At 47.5% G+C, this 16,238-nt stretch overlaps 1 protein-coding gene across 1 annotated transcript in view; it reads left to right on the top strand.

Annotated features, from left to right (window-relative positions):
- Window positions 1–402: 402 nt before the first annotated feature.
- Window positions 403–16,238, top strand: part of LOC142662277 (beta-1,4-galactosyltransferase 3-like) — a 51,065-nt gene continuing 35,229 nt past the window's right edge. The window contains exon 1 of the mRNA XM_075840410.1: window positions 403–580. The gene's annotated coding sequence lies outside the window, so the exon portion shown is untranslated. The remainder of the gene's footprint in view (window positions 581–16,238) is intronic.

Genomic DNA, 16,238 nt, shown 5'->3' with positions numbered 1-16,238 from the left:
TAAACCTCTCATGTGTGATACCGTCTGGTATGTATCTAAGCCTCTCATGTGTGATACTGTCTGGTATGTATCTAAGCCTCTCATGTGTGATACTGTCTGGTATGTCTAAGCCTCTCATGTGTGATACTGTCTGGTATGTATCTAAGCCTCATGTGTGATACTGTCTGGTATGTATCTAAGCCCCTCATGTGTGATACTGTCTGGTATGTATCTAAGCCTCTCATGTGTGATACCGTCTGGTATGTATCTAAGCCTCTCATGTGTGATACTGTCTGGTACCAGGCACTGTAGAATACACAGGTCAGGGTCAATGGACAAGTAATGGGGAGGGGGCGCCTATAATGAGTTACTATAGCAACCGGTGATGCCGCCATCACATGGTTTGGTGAGGATGTCGCGCCCGTCACGTGGTACAGGGGGCGCTGCACATGTGACTGGAATCCCCCATAGCTCCGCCCGCTGGCGACCCTGAGCTGGAACACGTGATCGGGGGCTGCACTCCCTCCCGGCTGCTGGGGGTGGGGGGAGACAGGAGAAGTCCCGGGCCCCCGGAGGTCGGTGCTGGCAGCTGTGGCCTCAGGTAACGGGATTCGTATAACGGTTTGCGGAGGGCGGGGAAGTGTCCGCGGTTGTGCCTCATATTCCGCCTCCTGTATATAGCGGAGTGCGGACAAGTCTAATGTTTATAGTGTGATCGGCTCCGAACCTTACCGGATGTGATGTGTGGGGCCCCAAATCCTCGAGGAAGAATCAACCCCCCCCCCCCCCCCCCGTGCAGTGTGATGTGTGGACTGTACCCCCCCCCCCCGTGCAGTGTGATGTGTGGACTGTACCCCCCCCCCGTGCAGTGTGATGTGTGGACTGTACCCCCCCCGTGCAGTGTGATCTGTGGACTGTACCCCCCCCCCCCCCGTGCAGTGTGATGTGTGGACTGTACCCCCCCCCCCCGTGCAGTGTGATGTGTGGACTGTACCCCCGCCCCGTGCAGTGTGATGTGTGGACTGTACCCCCCCCCGTGCAGTGTGATGTGTGGACTGTACCCCCCCCCCCGTGCAGTGTGATGTGTGGACTACCCCCCCCCCTCCGTGCAGTGTGATGTGTGGACTGTACCCCCCCCCCCCCCCGGTGCAGTGTGATGTGTGGACTGTACCCCCCCCCGTGCAGTGTGATGTGTGGACTGTACCCCCCCCCCCGTGCAGTGTGATGTGTGGACTACCCCCCCCCCTCCGTGCAGTGTGATGTGTGGACTGTACCCCCCCCCCCCCCCGGTGCAGTGTGATGTGTGGACTGTACCCCCCCCCCGGTGCAGTGTGATGTGTGGACTGTACCCCCCCCCGGTGCAGTGTGATGTGTGGACTGAACAACCCCCCCCCCCCCCAAACCCCCCCCCCCCCCCCCCCCCCCCCCGTTCCGGTGTGATGCGTGCACTGTACTCCCTCCCCCCCCCGCAGTTTGATGTGGGGTACTACGGCTCTTGTACTTCGGGGCGTGTAAACTGCTTTGTAACTTTTTCTGCTAATATTCTCCGGAAGTGACAGAGCCCCCCCCCCTAACAATTGTCCGTAATACTGACCCCGAACAATGTGGCCTACACTGAATACTGGTGCTTGGGAGATCCTTGACCTCCAATATGGCCGTCATTACATCTTCAACTTCTCCAGACACTCAGCTTTCCAAGATCCCTGAGCGGTAACGCTGACCAGTTATACAATGATGGCGGTACTTTCTGTCCTCCCACATCCTGTGTATTGTCCTCCATGTCAGATTGTCTCCTACCCTCCCGTCATCACATCCTGCACGGTGCGGGCACGTCCTATCCTGCCATTCCTCTACCGTGATTCATGTCCCTACTGCTCACACGTCACCGCATATCTACCTCACCCGACGTGTGCCCTGAATTACACAGAAGGTCAACAGAGATTCTGATCATCCCTGCATCCTCCTGAACACTACATTACACAGAGAATTATCCTATATAAACAGCGGAGTCACTGAGTACACACATTCCATTACTAATCATCCTGTACTGATCCTGTGTTACATCCTGTATTATACTCCAGAGCTGCACTCACTATTCTGCTGGTGGAGTCACTGTGTACATACATTCCATTACTAATCATCCTGTACTGATCCTGAGTTACATCCTGTATTATACTCCAGAGCTGCACTCACTATTCTGCTGGTGGAGTCACTGTGTACATACATTATATTACTTATCCTGTACTGATCCTGTGTTACATCCTGTATTATACTCCAGAGCTGCACTCCCTATTCTGCTGGTGGAGTCACTGTGTACATACATTACATTACTTATCCTGTACTGATCCTGAGTTACATCCTGTATTATACTCCAGAGCTGCACTCACTATTCTGCTGGTGGAGTCACTGTGTACATACATTACTTATCCTGTACTGATCCTGAGTTACATCCTGTATTATACTCCAGAGCTGCACTCCCTATTCTGCTGGTGGAGTCACTGTGTACATACATTACATTACTTATCCTGTACTGATCCTGAGTTACATCCTGTATTATACTCCAGAGCTACGCTCACTATTCTGCTGGTGGAGTCACTGTGTACATACATTACTTATCCTGTACTGATCCTGAGTTATATCCTGTATTATACTCCAGAGCTGCACTCACTATTCTGCTGGTGGTGTCACTGTGTACATACATTACATTACTTATCCTGTACTGATCCTGAGTTACATCCTGTATTATACTCCAGAGCAGCACTCACTATTCTGCTGGTGGAGTCACTGTGTACATACATTACTTATCCTGTACTGATCCTGAGTTACATCCTGTATTATACTCCAGAGCAGCACTCACTATTCTGCTGGTGGAGTCACTGTGTACATACATTACATTACTTATCCTGTACTGATCCTGAGTTACATCCTGTATTATACTCCAGAGCTGCACTCACTATTCTGCTGGTGGAGTCTCTGTGTACATACATTACATTACTTATCCTGTACTGATCCTGAGTTACATCCTGTATTATACTCCAGAGCTGCACTCACTATTCTGCTGGTGAAGTCACTGTGTACATACATTACTTATCCTGTACTGATCCTGAGTTACATCCTGTATTATACTCCAGAGCTGCACTCACTACTCTGCTGGTGCCGCTGCGCTCTGATAAACTCGCTCGTTCGTGTCCTGCAGGTTCGCTCTTTGTAGTTATCCATTAACTGGTTTCGGAAATCTAATTCGCGTCTCGGTGATAATTTTTAACTCGCCTTCCGCTGTAAAGTTGTGTTTTTCCATCAGCAGCGTCGGGTCATGGGATCGTCTTGTCAGCCACTAAGATGGAGGCTGCACTGATGCTACTCCACCTGCACAGCTATGATGAGTATTAGCTCACAGGAATTCACCAATAAACCTGATCCCGTGACTGCTCATCTAGGCCGGGTTCGCACGCAGCGTAAACCGGATTTTTCCGCCACGGATTTCATGGTGGAGAATCGGCAGCAGAGTTTGAACAAATCTCATCCACGCTGCGTAAAAAAAAAACGCAGAAAAAACGTTCCCAAATTGACCTGCGGTGCGGCATTTTAATCCACATCACGGCGATTTATGCTGCGGAAATAATTGAATTCAATGGGGCATGACCCGTCTCCTCCTTACACATCAATTCCTGTCCGGACAGGGTTCTAGAAAAGCTGGGTTAGGACCCCCGTCCGAGCCCTCACACCAACCATATTGGTGAATTTTTAATAAAGTGACACGAGACCTATATTTTGGGGGAGTTGCCCTTTATGGGGTGTCGTTTCCATCCGGTCAGAGGACTCTTTTGGCGCTGGCTGCTGAATCACGGGTGATCGTTTGATATGTGCCCCATATATAATCTATAGGAGGGTGTGTGTCCTGCAGGGTGAGGTATGAGGCTCGCTGCGTGGTGAACATACCTTGAAGGTCAGGGTCCTGGGAGTGGTTTTCGTATTTGTCTTAGGACAATAAATCCGCCTGATAAAATACATCGGGACCTTCCCTGTCTCACGCCATATTTATTACCTCCTATTTTTAGTTGCGGTTATAAGACTGTTTGTCTCAGAGGGGAACGGTCGGACATTTTTATTAAAGCCCATTTAATGCACATTAAATAGTTGAAAACCCCTTTTCTCGATCTTATTCCTGTAAGGAGATATCATTGATTGAAGATCCAGTAACCCCATGACAATACTTCCTGTCGTACACTGATAGTCCAGCTTAGTCCAATTAACATCCCCGTCCTAACTGCTTTGACAAGTGGCAGTTATGTAAGGGTACTCTGAACTACCAGAGCGTTGGACAAGAAGTGTTGTCATGGGGGACAGAGGAGGTGACCTGGATTGTCAATCCATGATCTCTCCTCACGGGAATAAGGCAGGGGAACAAGTGTTACACATGTTTGATGGGCAGTAAATTGGATTTTATATTGGTTTGGGTTGATATCGTTTTAGAGAACCTGTCACAGCAGCACAACGTCCTTTATTAAGTGTGTGCCCCCCCCCCCCCCCCCGTCACTTGGCAGTTCCCGCTCCATAATCTGATATGGACCCTCGTACTGTATGCGGCTCATTATACAAAACTAATTTGTGAAGCGATTCTCATTATTATACAATTCTCTAATCATCAGAGCTAGGATATAATTTACATCCTAAGAATCCTGGGAATTGTCCTCTTCACCCCCAGACCCCGCGGCCGTCTAATATAGAAAACATGATTACCACCCCTATTATAGTGTCTATACACAATCTAACGGAGTGCAGCTCTGGAGTATAATACAGGATATAACTCAGGATCAGTACAGGATAAGTAATGTAATATATGTACACAGTGACTCCACCAGCAGAATAGTGACTGCAGCTCTGGAGTATAATACCGGATGTAACTCAGGCACAGTACAGGATAAGTAATGTAATGTATGTACACAGTGACTCCACCAGCAGAATAGTGAGTGCAGCTCTGGAGTATAATACAGCATGTAACTCAGGATCAGTATAGGAGGATAAGTAATGTATGTACACAGTGACTCCACCAGCAGAATAGTGAGAGCAGCTCTGGAGTATAATACAGGATGTAACTCAGGATCAGTACAGGATAAGTAATGTATGTATACAGTGACTCCACCAGCAGAATAGTGAGTGCAGCTCTGGAGTATAATACAGGATATAACTCAGGATCAGTACAGGATAAGTAATGTAATGTGTGTACACAGTGACTCCACCAGCAGAATAGTGAGTGTAGCTCTGAAGTATAATACAGGATATAACTCCGGATCAGTACAGGATAAGTAATGTAATGTATGTACACAGTGACTCCACCAGCCGAATAGTGAGTGCAGCTCTGGAGTATAATACAGGATGTAACTCAGGATCAGTACAGGATAAGTAATGTAATGTGTGTACACAGTGACTCCACCAGCAGAATAGCGAGTGCAGCTCTGGAGTATAATACAGGATGTAACTCAGGATCAGTACAGGATAAGTAATGTATGTATACAGTGACTCCACCAGCAGAATAGTGAGTGCAGCTCTGGAGTATAATACAGGATATAACTCAGGATCAGTACAGGATAAGTAATGTAATGTATGTACACAGTGACTCCACCAGCAGAATAGTGAGTGCAGCTCTGGAGTATAATACAGGATGTAACTCAGGATCAGTACAGGATAAGTAATGTAATGTATGTACACAGTGACTCCACCAGCAGAATAGTGAGTGCAGCTCTGGAGTATAATACAGGATGTAACTCAGGATCAGTACAGGATAAGTAATGTATGTATACAGTGACTCCACCAGCAGAATAGTGAGTGCAGCTCTGGAGTATAATACAGCATGTAACTCAGGATCAGTATAGGAGGATAAGTAATGTATGTACACAGTGACTCCACCAGCAGAATAGTGAGAGCAGCTCTGAAGTATAATACAGGATGTAACTCAGGATCAGTACAGGATAAGTAATGTATTGTATGTACACAGTGACTCCACCAGCAGTATAGTGAGTGCAGCTCTGGGGTATAATACAGGATGTAACTCAGGATCAGTACAGGATAAGTAATGTATGTACACAGTGACTCCACCAGCAGAATAGTGAGTGCAGCTCTGGAGTATAATACAGGATGTAACTCAGGATCAGTACAGGATAAGTAATGTCATGTATGTACACAGCGACTCCACCAGCAGAATAGTGAGTGCAGCTCTGGAGTATAATATAGGATGTAACTCAGGATCAGTGCAGGATAAGTAATGTATGTACACAGTGACTCCACCAGCAGAATAGTGAGTGCAGCTCTGGAGTATAATACAGGATGTAACTCAGGATCAGTACAGGATAAGTAATGTAATGTATGTACACAGTGACTCCACCAGCAGAATTTTGAGTGCAGCTCTGGAGTATAATACAGGATGTAACTCAGGATCAGTACAGGATAAGTAATGTAATGTATGTACACAGTGACCACCAGCAGAATAGTGAGTGCAGCTCTGGAGTATAATACAGGATATAACTCAGGATCAGTGCAGGATAAGTAATGTAATGTATGTACACAGTGACTCCACCAGCAGAATAGTGAGTGCAGCTCTGGAGTATAAGGCTAAGTTCACACGGAGTATTTTGGGGGAGGAATATCTGCCTCAAAGCTCCAAACGGAATTTTGAGGCAGATATTCCTCCCCCAAAATACTCCGTGTGAATAGCAATTATCGCGCCGTTTTTTGCCCGCGGCCATTGAGCGCCGCGGGCATAAAACACGCTTTCTCCTGCCTCCCATTGAAGTCAATGGGAGGTCGGACGCGGAAGCGCCCGAAGATAGGGCATGTCGCTTCTTTTTCCCGCGAGGCAGTTTTACTGCTCGCGGGAAAAAGACGCCGACGCCTCCCATTGAAATCAATGGGAGGCGTTCTCGGGCCGTTTCTGCCGAGTTTTGCGACGCGGTTTCCGCGTCAAAAAACTCGGCAAAAGACCCCGTGTGAACATAGCCTTATACAGGATATAACTCAGGATCAGTACAGGATAAGTAATGTAATGTATGTACACAGTGACTCCACCAGCAGAATAGTGAGTGCAGCTCTGGAGTATAATACAGGATATAACTCAGGATCAGTACAGGATAAGTAATGTAATGTATGTACACAGTGACTCCCCCAGCAGAATAGTGAGCGCAGCTCTGGAGTATAATACAGGATGTAACTCAGGATCAGTACAGGATAAGTAATGTAATGTATGTACACAGTGACTCCACCAGCAGAATAGTGAGTGCAGCTCTGGAGTATAATACAGGATATAACTCAGGATCAGTACAGGATAAGTAATGTAATGCATGTACACATTGACTCCACCAGCAGAATAGTGAGTGCAGCTCTGGAGTATAATACAGGATATAACTCAGGATCAGTACAGGATAAGTAATGTAATGTATGTACAGAGTGACTCCACCAGCAGAATAGTGAGTGCAGCTCTGGAGTATAATACAGGATGTAACTCAGGATCAGTACAGGATAAGTAATGTAATGTATGTACACAGTGACTCCACCAGCAGAATAGTGAGTGCAGCTCTGGAGTATAATACAGGATATAACTCAGGATCAGTACAGGATAAGTAATGTAATGTATGTACACAGTGACTCCCCCAGCAGAATAGTGAGCGCAGCTCTGGAGTATAATACAGGATGTAACTCAGGATCAGTACAGGATAAGTAATGTAATGTATGTACACAGTGACTCCACCAGCAGAATAGTGAGTGCAGCTCTGGAGTATAATACAGGATATAACTCAGGATCAGTACAGGATAAGTAATGTAATGCATGTACACATTGACTCCACCAGCAGAATAGTGAGTGCAGCTCTGGAGTATAATACAGGATATAACTCAGGATCAGTACAGGATAAGTAATGTAATGTATGTACAGAGTGACTCCACCAGCAGAATAGTGAGTGCAGCTCTGGAGTATAATACAGGATGTAACTCAGGATCAGTACAGGATAAGTAATGTAATGTATGTACACCGTGACTCCACCAGCAGAATAGTGAGTGCAGCTCTGGAGTATAATACAGGATGTAACTGAGGACCAGTACAGGATAAGTAATGTATGTACACAGTGACTCACATTTCTGTGAATATTATATATACATACATCTGTGACTTGGACGTTGATCAGTGGTTGCAATATTGAAGCCTTTTCTTATCTACAAGGGAATTGTATAAGTACTCACACCCCTGTATCTACTTGTCTACCGTCCTGTGCGGAGTTCTCACATATCCCACACACTGCCCGTTCCTGTCTTATCTCTTCACACTTTCTCGCTGTCTATTTCGGCTTCTGTTCTCCGGCACAGATGTATTGTGGGAGGGAGTTCTCGCTTCTGCTCAGATTTTCTGTTTTGCTCCCCCTCCCCCAATGGCCTTTATATAATTTCTGTGAATGTATTACTTCTCCACTGCCATTTAAATAATGGTTCTGACCACGAGCGGCCAAGAGACCGGCGCTGCCGCAAACTCCCCGCTCCGCAGCGCACACTCACTTTACACCTTGCGAACAGGTTTGTAATCCGTTCAGCTCTGCCGCACCCCCATTGTTGATCTTGTGAGGCCCCGAAGGGGGGGGAAGCCTTTTTTTTTTTTTTTTTCAAAAAGTTCCAAAAACTTATTTAACAATTTAAAAACTCACGGGAACCCAAATCAACATCCGTTTTATACTGAATTGAGACTCGAAATGCTCAGTTTGCTTCCAGTTTGGCTTAGAACTGAGAAGTCGCTCAACGGTCACATTTGGAGGAAAGCAGTAGCCAACGATGAACGTCATTGGCCGTTTAGTTTTTGGAGGAAAAAAATTAGATCACACAATTTAAGGCCTCGCAAGATCTGCCCTATGAGATGTGAAACTAGTATCGCCTTCTAGCCAGGGCCACGTACTAAGGAAACACGTGGGCCGGCTGCGACCCAGGAGGGCTGCGACCTCGTAACCTTTTGTTATTCCCGTGTTACCTTTACCTCATTTCTACGACACGACTCCTCGTTCTGCTTCGGGACGCAGCGGCTCAGGGTATGTGAACATAAAAGAAAATCTAATAGCCGCCCTGAGGGTATGAAATTCCTACGCGGGCCGATACAAGCGGAGGAAGGTTAGAGCCGCCGTCTTCTCGACTACACGTGGCTTCAAGTTTTAAAAATATTGATCCCGGTCACAAAAAGTTTGTGCAATTCAAATCGTGTAATATCATTGGGAAACCTGCGAGTTTTTTGTCTCGCTCCCGTAGAGGGGAATGGTAAGGCCCAGTTCACACTGAATTTTGTGGCCCTGATTTTGACGCTGAAACCGTGTCGGAATTGGTGCCAAAAAAGTACAGAAATCGCCTCCAAGTCATTTCAATGGGAAGCGGAGGCCTTTTTCTTCCCGAGCGTCTCTTAGCTGCTCGCGGGAAGAAAAAGCTGCTTTTCCGTTCTTGCCGCGCTTCGGCCTCTGACCTCCCATTGAAATCCAATGGGAGGCAGAAAACGCGTCTTTCGTTGCATTTTTTTTTTTACCCGCAGTCCTCAAAAAAGCACGAGCAGGTCAAAATCTGCCTCAAAATTCCTGAAGGAATTGTAAGGGCTAGTTCACACAGAGTATTTTGGCGCTATTTTTGACGCGGAAACTGTTGGAAAAGGCACCAAAAAACACCTGAAATCACATCCCATTGAATTCAATGGGAGACGGGGGCGTTAGACGCTCGCGGGAAAAATAAGCAACAAGCCCTTTCTTCGGGCCTTTCTGCCTCTGACCTCCCATTGACATCGATAGGAGGCAGATCGCGTCTTTCGTGGCAGTTTTTGCCCGCGGCGCTCATTGGCTGCTGGCGAAAAATGCAGCAGATGTAGTCAAGTTCGTAGTCTTCAGAGCCATTTGTGGCCCGTCAGGAAGAACTTTCATAGGATACAACCCAAAATGTTACGCCGTTTCTCGTTGGCCCCCTGGGACTTGTCAGCTCTGGTGCTGTAGACGGCAGGTGAGCTACTTGTGGAGCTGCAGGGGACGTTACAGTGTGCTGGGCTGCGGGTTCGGTTACTTCTCGGCAGAGTTATCTGAGGATCGTTCCTCCGCGCGCAGCAGCGCTCATTGATTTCTCTCTAGATCTGTGGCTGGCGGCCGGCTCCCCCGGGAGGGTTGCCAGGGTTTTCTATGTAACTGATGATGTAGATAAGATTGTGCCATCGATCTGTTGTGCCAGCGCCGGGCCCCTGGAGGAATTGCGACTGTAACGTCGTCTCCATTTTTCTGCCGTGTCTGTGAGTCGGTTTTCCAGTCTTATTGGATCAATCTGCTTATTCTCTCTCTGGTCGAGTCGTTTCACCAGTGCCGGATTATCGGATGCCGGATGAAAAGAAATGCTTAAATAGCAATTCCAAAAAGCGGTCAAAGGAGATAAGAAAAATATGACTGCTTTCCTCCACAAACAGCGCCACCCTGGTCCAGTGGCTGGGTATGGTATTGTAGTCCAAACTTTTTCATTTGTATGGGACCGGAATAGGACTAAGCTGCAGTACCAGACCTAGCCAATGCACAAGGGTGGCGCTGTTTCTGGAACGATGAAGCCACATTTTTAACAACCCTTTTATTATCGCGCCATGAGGCTTCCAGGACAGGAGACAGATTTTTGTTGAGTTTATCTCAGAAAGCATTTCCTACACTGATACATTGCAGCAAACTGCAGCTGTGTAAGCAGGCCTAAGGCTCTGTTCGCATTAGCGTCCTGGCTTCATTTCTTAATGGACCTGGGGCCGCTGCGACGAATCGTGACGGTAGATTTTCAGCCTTGATGTAAATGAGTGTTCCATTTCGCTGGCAGCAAGCAGAGATCTTACAAATGGTGCAAAATTGAAACACGAACTGTTAGCAAGTGGCAGAACTTCTTCTTATACGATTGATATGAAACAAGAAATCCCCTTTAATAGGATGATGATGAGCGGGGGATGTGCAGCCTCCGCTGCCCGCTCCTGCCCGACTGCAGCTGTTGCGCCATTTACTTTATACCCGCCGCCCTGCCAGAACCCGAACAAGCTCGGACTTGTAGATCTGCTGATATATAAAGAGTAGCTGAGATGAACCAAGGCTGGCACAGTAACGCGTGGTGCCCGGCATCTGTCGGCCAATCACATTGGCTCTCCGGCTGCCATTTGCGCTGACGGATGGTGTTTTGTCTTTTGTCACCTATGATCTTTATTTCGGCAGAGCTGCTGGTAAATATTTGCCTTGGGAATATTCAGCTCTGCTGATATCAGTGATCGGAGCAGATGGAAGGGACGGGGTGGGGCAATGACGTCGCAGCATTAACGCAAAAGCAAATAATTCCAGTGACGATGACGGGAGAGTCATCGCTGACTGTAAAGGAGTGGTCCGGGTTATAAAAAAAAAATTCTGCACCTTTCTAATATACTTTTTGCGTTCCAATTTCTTACTATTTTAAACATCTCTGCTTGCTGTCAGTGAACGGGAGGGGGGCATTCTTGTTTAGAGCCAGGGGCTGAAAACTGGTCCGGGCCTAATAATGCTCACAGATAAAGGTTTGATACAATTGTATCCAGTCTAGACAATCCTCTGGAAAGTAAGGAGCCTGCAATCCAGACTGATACATTGTAGCAAATGATCAGCACAGGAGAGACACTTGTGCTGCTACGGTGTTTATCTCACGGAGGATTGTCTAGACTTGATACAATTCTATCCAATTTGGATGTTTTTTTTTTTTTGTTTCTGGATGTAACTGATTGCTTTTTTTTCACTGACAGCAATCGGAGATTTTGAAAAACAAAGTATAGTAGAAATTTTCGTTCTAAATGATTAAAGGGTAACTAGACTTTTAAAAAACTTTTGACATGTCAGAAGTTTTGATCCTGGGGGCCAAGCACTGAGACCCCACTGATTGCTAAAACGAAGCGTCGGAAGCGCTCAGATTAGCATTGTGCCGCTTCGTTTCTGGTCGGCTTTCCTCGCAGCACAGCGCTTTCCCAATCGGTGAGGGTCTGTGCTCGGAACCCCAGGATCAAAACTTCTGACATGTCACTATGAAAGTTTTTTTTGTTTTTTTTTTGTAAAGTTGTTACCCTTTAAGCTTTGTGAGTTCCCTATTCGTCCAGGCTGCAACCCTGTCCACCCCCCATGCTTTACCCTGCAGCTCTGCTTGTTCAGATTTGCTGCTGTGTATAAGAAGGATTATAAATTACCAAGTAACTAAACCTCCAGCGAGAAGATTAATCTGATAAGTGCCACGCAGAGATTGAGGGAGGGGCCCGGTGATGGGGCGTGGCCTCGGTAAGTGGGTGGGGCCTCGATGTGGGCAGAGTTTTGCGATGGTCTTGAACGCCCTCACTTCAGGCACAATGATCTGCATTGTGAAATCTTCGCTCGCTGCTTCACCCTGGGCCTCGTCTTGCTCCGCTCCAAATCTTTGGCGTCTCCTGCGATGACTCAGCGCTGCTGCCTGTTCAGTTTACGGTTTAAATGGGAAAACGTGACACAAGTTTTGGCAACAGAGCCGTTGTTTATAGGTATATATGTATATACACTGGCAGATTGCCCGCTATTGTTCTGCAGTTATCAGTCCCCCCCCCCCCCACACCTATACCCCTATTACCAAGCCGTGGATGACACGTAGTGCTCAGTCCAAGCTGCCTGTATATGTGAAGGACTACTAGTGGTGTTCATCCTGTTCATGAACAGAATGCCAGGACTGCAGTAAGGACCGACATGTAGGTGGTGGGGGGGGGGGTTTAACTGCATAAATCCTGCCATTAGGGAGGTCACGGAGCCACCGGAGGTGACTAAGAAACAACTGAATAGACTATTAAAGGAACGTTCCAGGTAAAACTGCTGCTGTGTTGTGCCCAGAGCAGGGCCAGAAGGGGCGGAGCATGACTTCTCTTTGAATTCTTGTCATGCTCCTCCCCTCCGGGTCCTGCACTGGGCACAACACCGCATCCGTTTTACCTGGAGCGTTCCTTTAAGGGCGACTTTCCAGGTAAATTTCCGATTTTTTTCTGGGAAGTTTTTCTTAAAGGGCTATGTCCGTCGGGAGGGATCCTGCACCTGCGGAACTGCTGCGCTGCCTCGTTGTATTTCGTCGCTATGTGTAATTCCCAGAGCTCCCCGTCTAGAGGATCTGCATTCTGCGTCACCAGCGGCCGCCAGTCCCCGGAGCCCGGCCCGATCGTCTCATTAATGTTCTGAAGTCTTCACGTGCTCTGTGTTGGAGCGGTTTTGGCACACTGGGTTATAATGTCAACATTAGCCCTGCCTCAGGGCCAGCGATTGAAGTCTCGGGCGTACACTGGCACGCAGCCTCCCCCTCTCCGCCGCACAGCAGGTAAGCATTGTGCACATAGTGATACAACACCGATATAATGACTGCAGCACCCCCCCCCCCCCCACTATGGAGATATGTATATATTGTCCGCAGGGCTACCATATATTATCCGGGAGGGGGGCGAGATCCAGTCTTCTAATTATAGGATGAAAAGTTTTGGCATTTTTTTTTTCTTATATATAAATATATCCTTAGGTGATTCCTCACCATTTCCAATATCTCTGCTTGCTGTAAATGGCAGCATGTAGAGGCTATAAAATACTTCTCACAGTTCAGTGTTTGTCACAATTGTATCCAATTCAGACAGTCGATGAGCTAAACACACAGTGCACACAGTCTGACACTCCCTTCTCTGACCTAATGAATAGAATGCAAGAACTGAACTGTGGAAACTGACACTTGCGCAGTCTGAACAGTAGGAGAGAGCGAGTGGATCACCATGAAAATGTCTATTCTGTCAGTGAGGGCTGTATATGACCATTGGCTGTTGTCGCCCCTCGTCTGTTACATAGATGGGGTTTTTTTCTGCCGACTTTCCCGTTTCATGTATTCGGGGTTAATGACGAGTGAGATGATCTGCAGATTTATGATTTCTGGGGGAATTGCAATGATATCATTTTTATTCTTATGAGAATTGATCTGTATATAAATAGTGATGTCCTCATTGGGCTGGAATTCCTGCGGATGCTGTTTATGGCGTCCTGTAGTCGGCGGCAGGCACCTGTGGGGGAGGGGGGGGGATCATCCTTTTCCTGCGGCTTCTGTTTTATAGGGACCTACAGAGGAGATTCTGGTAATGGCGGCGTATTAGGGAGTCGCTGTATCGGGAGCTCCCGACTATAGAACGTCATTGTGCTCCCAAACTTTGTCCTGGTAATGGGGGATGGAGAATCGTTTGCACTTGTTAAGGGGAAACCTGTTCTCTCCAACTGGATGTTTGGTCATGTGACGGATGTGTCCGCCCTTTATGCGCAGTTTGGGGCCCCTTTGTTGTCTTTCAGACGACCTCTGGAGTAATTTCGGCTCTGGGGGGGGGGGGTCTTCCGTCGTCTCCTTTATAATTACCGGGACCCTTCTGGCTTAACCTGTTTTACTTGAGACTCTGGGGAAATGTTTATGGGAACAGAGGAGAGCGCGGCCGAACCTTTAAAAAGAGAGAGCTGACTGCAGAGTAGGGCTCACATCACATGACGTTACGTGAACGCGTCCGGCGTGGCCTCCGTCGTGGTGGTATGGGTCGGTATGTATATATGTTTTTTTATGTATAGGTACGGGCAGCATACTGTGATTTCCTATACTGTGGGCCACTTATACAGTGCGGTATACGAGATAATGTTTTGTGGTCCATAGGCGATGTATGGCGTATTTTAAACCACACCCCTTTCTACTAAGTCACACCCCTTTTCAAGTGAGCCGCAAATCAATAAAACTGTTGTCTAAATTGGTTGTGCCCAACAAATGTCTGAATTCTGGCACAACAAGAATAGTAAATCTGCCACTTCTTGGTTTTTCAATTCTTCACCCTTTTTCAAGATCCCTGCTTTCTGGCAGGGAATGGGAACTTTTCTGTTTACACCCAGACTTTATACTTCTCAGGGCCTGTTCACATTCGCAGTGTACGATCCCAGGCGTCCTTCTTGGCACCAGTCAGGGCTGGTAATACGTTGGTTTTCCCGTAAATAGGGAAGCGCAGTCAGACGCCACATAAAAACGTACGCCGCACGGTATGGGCTCGGCGGAGGGTTTATACGTATGTGTGAGGTCCGCACCAGGACTTCTCCAATGTTTTCTACTCTAGACTTATCAGCAGACAAACGCTACCGCGCTGTGCCCGTATCATACCAACCAAATACCACCATGTAATGCGAACGGAATCCCTAGCAGCACCAAATACCTCCCCAACAGTATCACATACCACCAAGGAGCACAAAATACCACCCCAACAGTACCACATACCACCAAGGAGCACAAAATACCACCCCAACAGTACCACATACCACCAAGGAGCACAAAATACCACCCCAACAGTACCACATACCACAATGGGGCACAAAATACATCCCAGCATTGTCGGCCACATTACTGCATAAATGGCAGTCCCGTTGGCAGCCATAGAAGTTAGTGCAAACCAATGTCAAGATCTCTGCTTGCTATCAGCGCATGAAAACATTCTTACAAAATCCTCCTTCTGTCCAACTGTCACCGGTGCGCGGCTGATTACGAGCGACGGCTCTGATACATACAAGCCACACGGCGGTGCCAGTTGCACGTGGTTTTATCCTCTTCACTAATGCTTCCATTCCTATAAAGCAAGCAGAGATCTTACATGGTGAGGAAGTGAAATGCAAGCTTTAATAAAGTTGTGGGACTCTTCATTGTGTGGTGATTGTTGCACTTGGATGGAGCTTGCGGCCTGGGCGTTGCCCCCTCTGTATTGATGACCGGCGCTCGGATGTGGAACGCAGCACAGGAAGTCGCCGTTACTGGAAGATTCGGTGTCTGTTGTTGAGCTGTTTGATGCCTCTCCCCATTAATATCATTCATAAATATCCTACGAAGCGGAAGAGGCATCTCCCCCCTCCCCCATACCGCCCGCCATCCGTAACCCTCGAGTGGAGAGAATCTCTACAGCTCATGCATTAAAAATTAATCCTCTCTCCCTCCATTACGGCTACATCCAGGTCAGTGCATAATACAGCTCATAAGATTTCCAGAAGATGCCGGAGGAGGGGCAACAAGCCCCCCCCCCCCCTTCCCTTCCCCGTTCCCTTCCATCTTTTCTGGAAAATCCTTGTTTCCATAAATTGGAAGGACGGGAAATGCTCATTCGCCCGTTATGATTGGGGAGAATTGAGCCCGGAATGGCAACGTTGTAGCTCCAAAGTGTTGCCATTTGCGTCATCCCA

The sequence above is a fragment of the Rhinoderma darwinii genome, chromosome 10, assembly GCF_050947455.1.
Source record: "Rhinoderma darwinii isolate aRhiDar2 chromosome 10, aRhiDar2.hap1, whole genome shotgun sequence".
NCBI classification, from domain to species: domain Eukaryota; kingdom Metazoa; phylum Chordata; class Amphibia; order Anura; family Rhinodermatidae; genus Rhinoderma; species Rhinoderma darwinii.
Note: the sequence above shows the minus strand (reverse complement) of the source record. Positions and strands in the feature narration are given on the sequence as shown.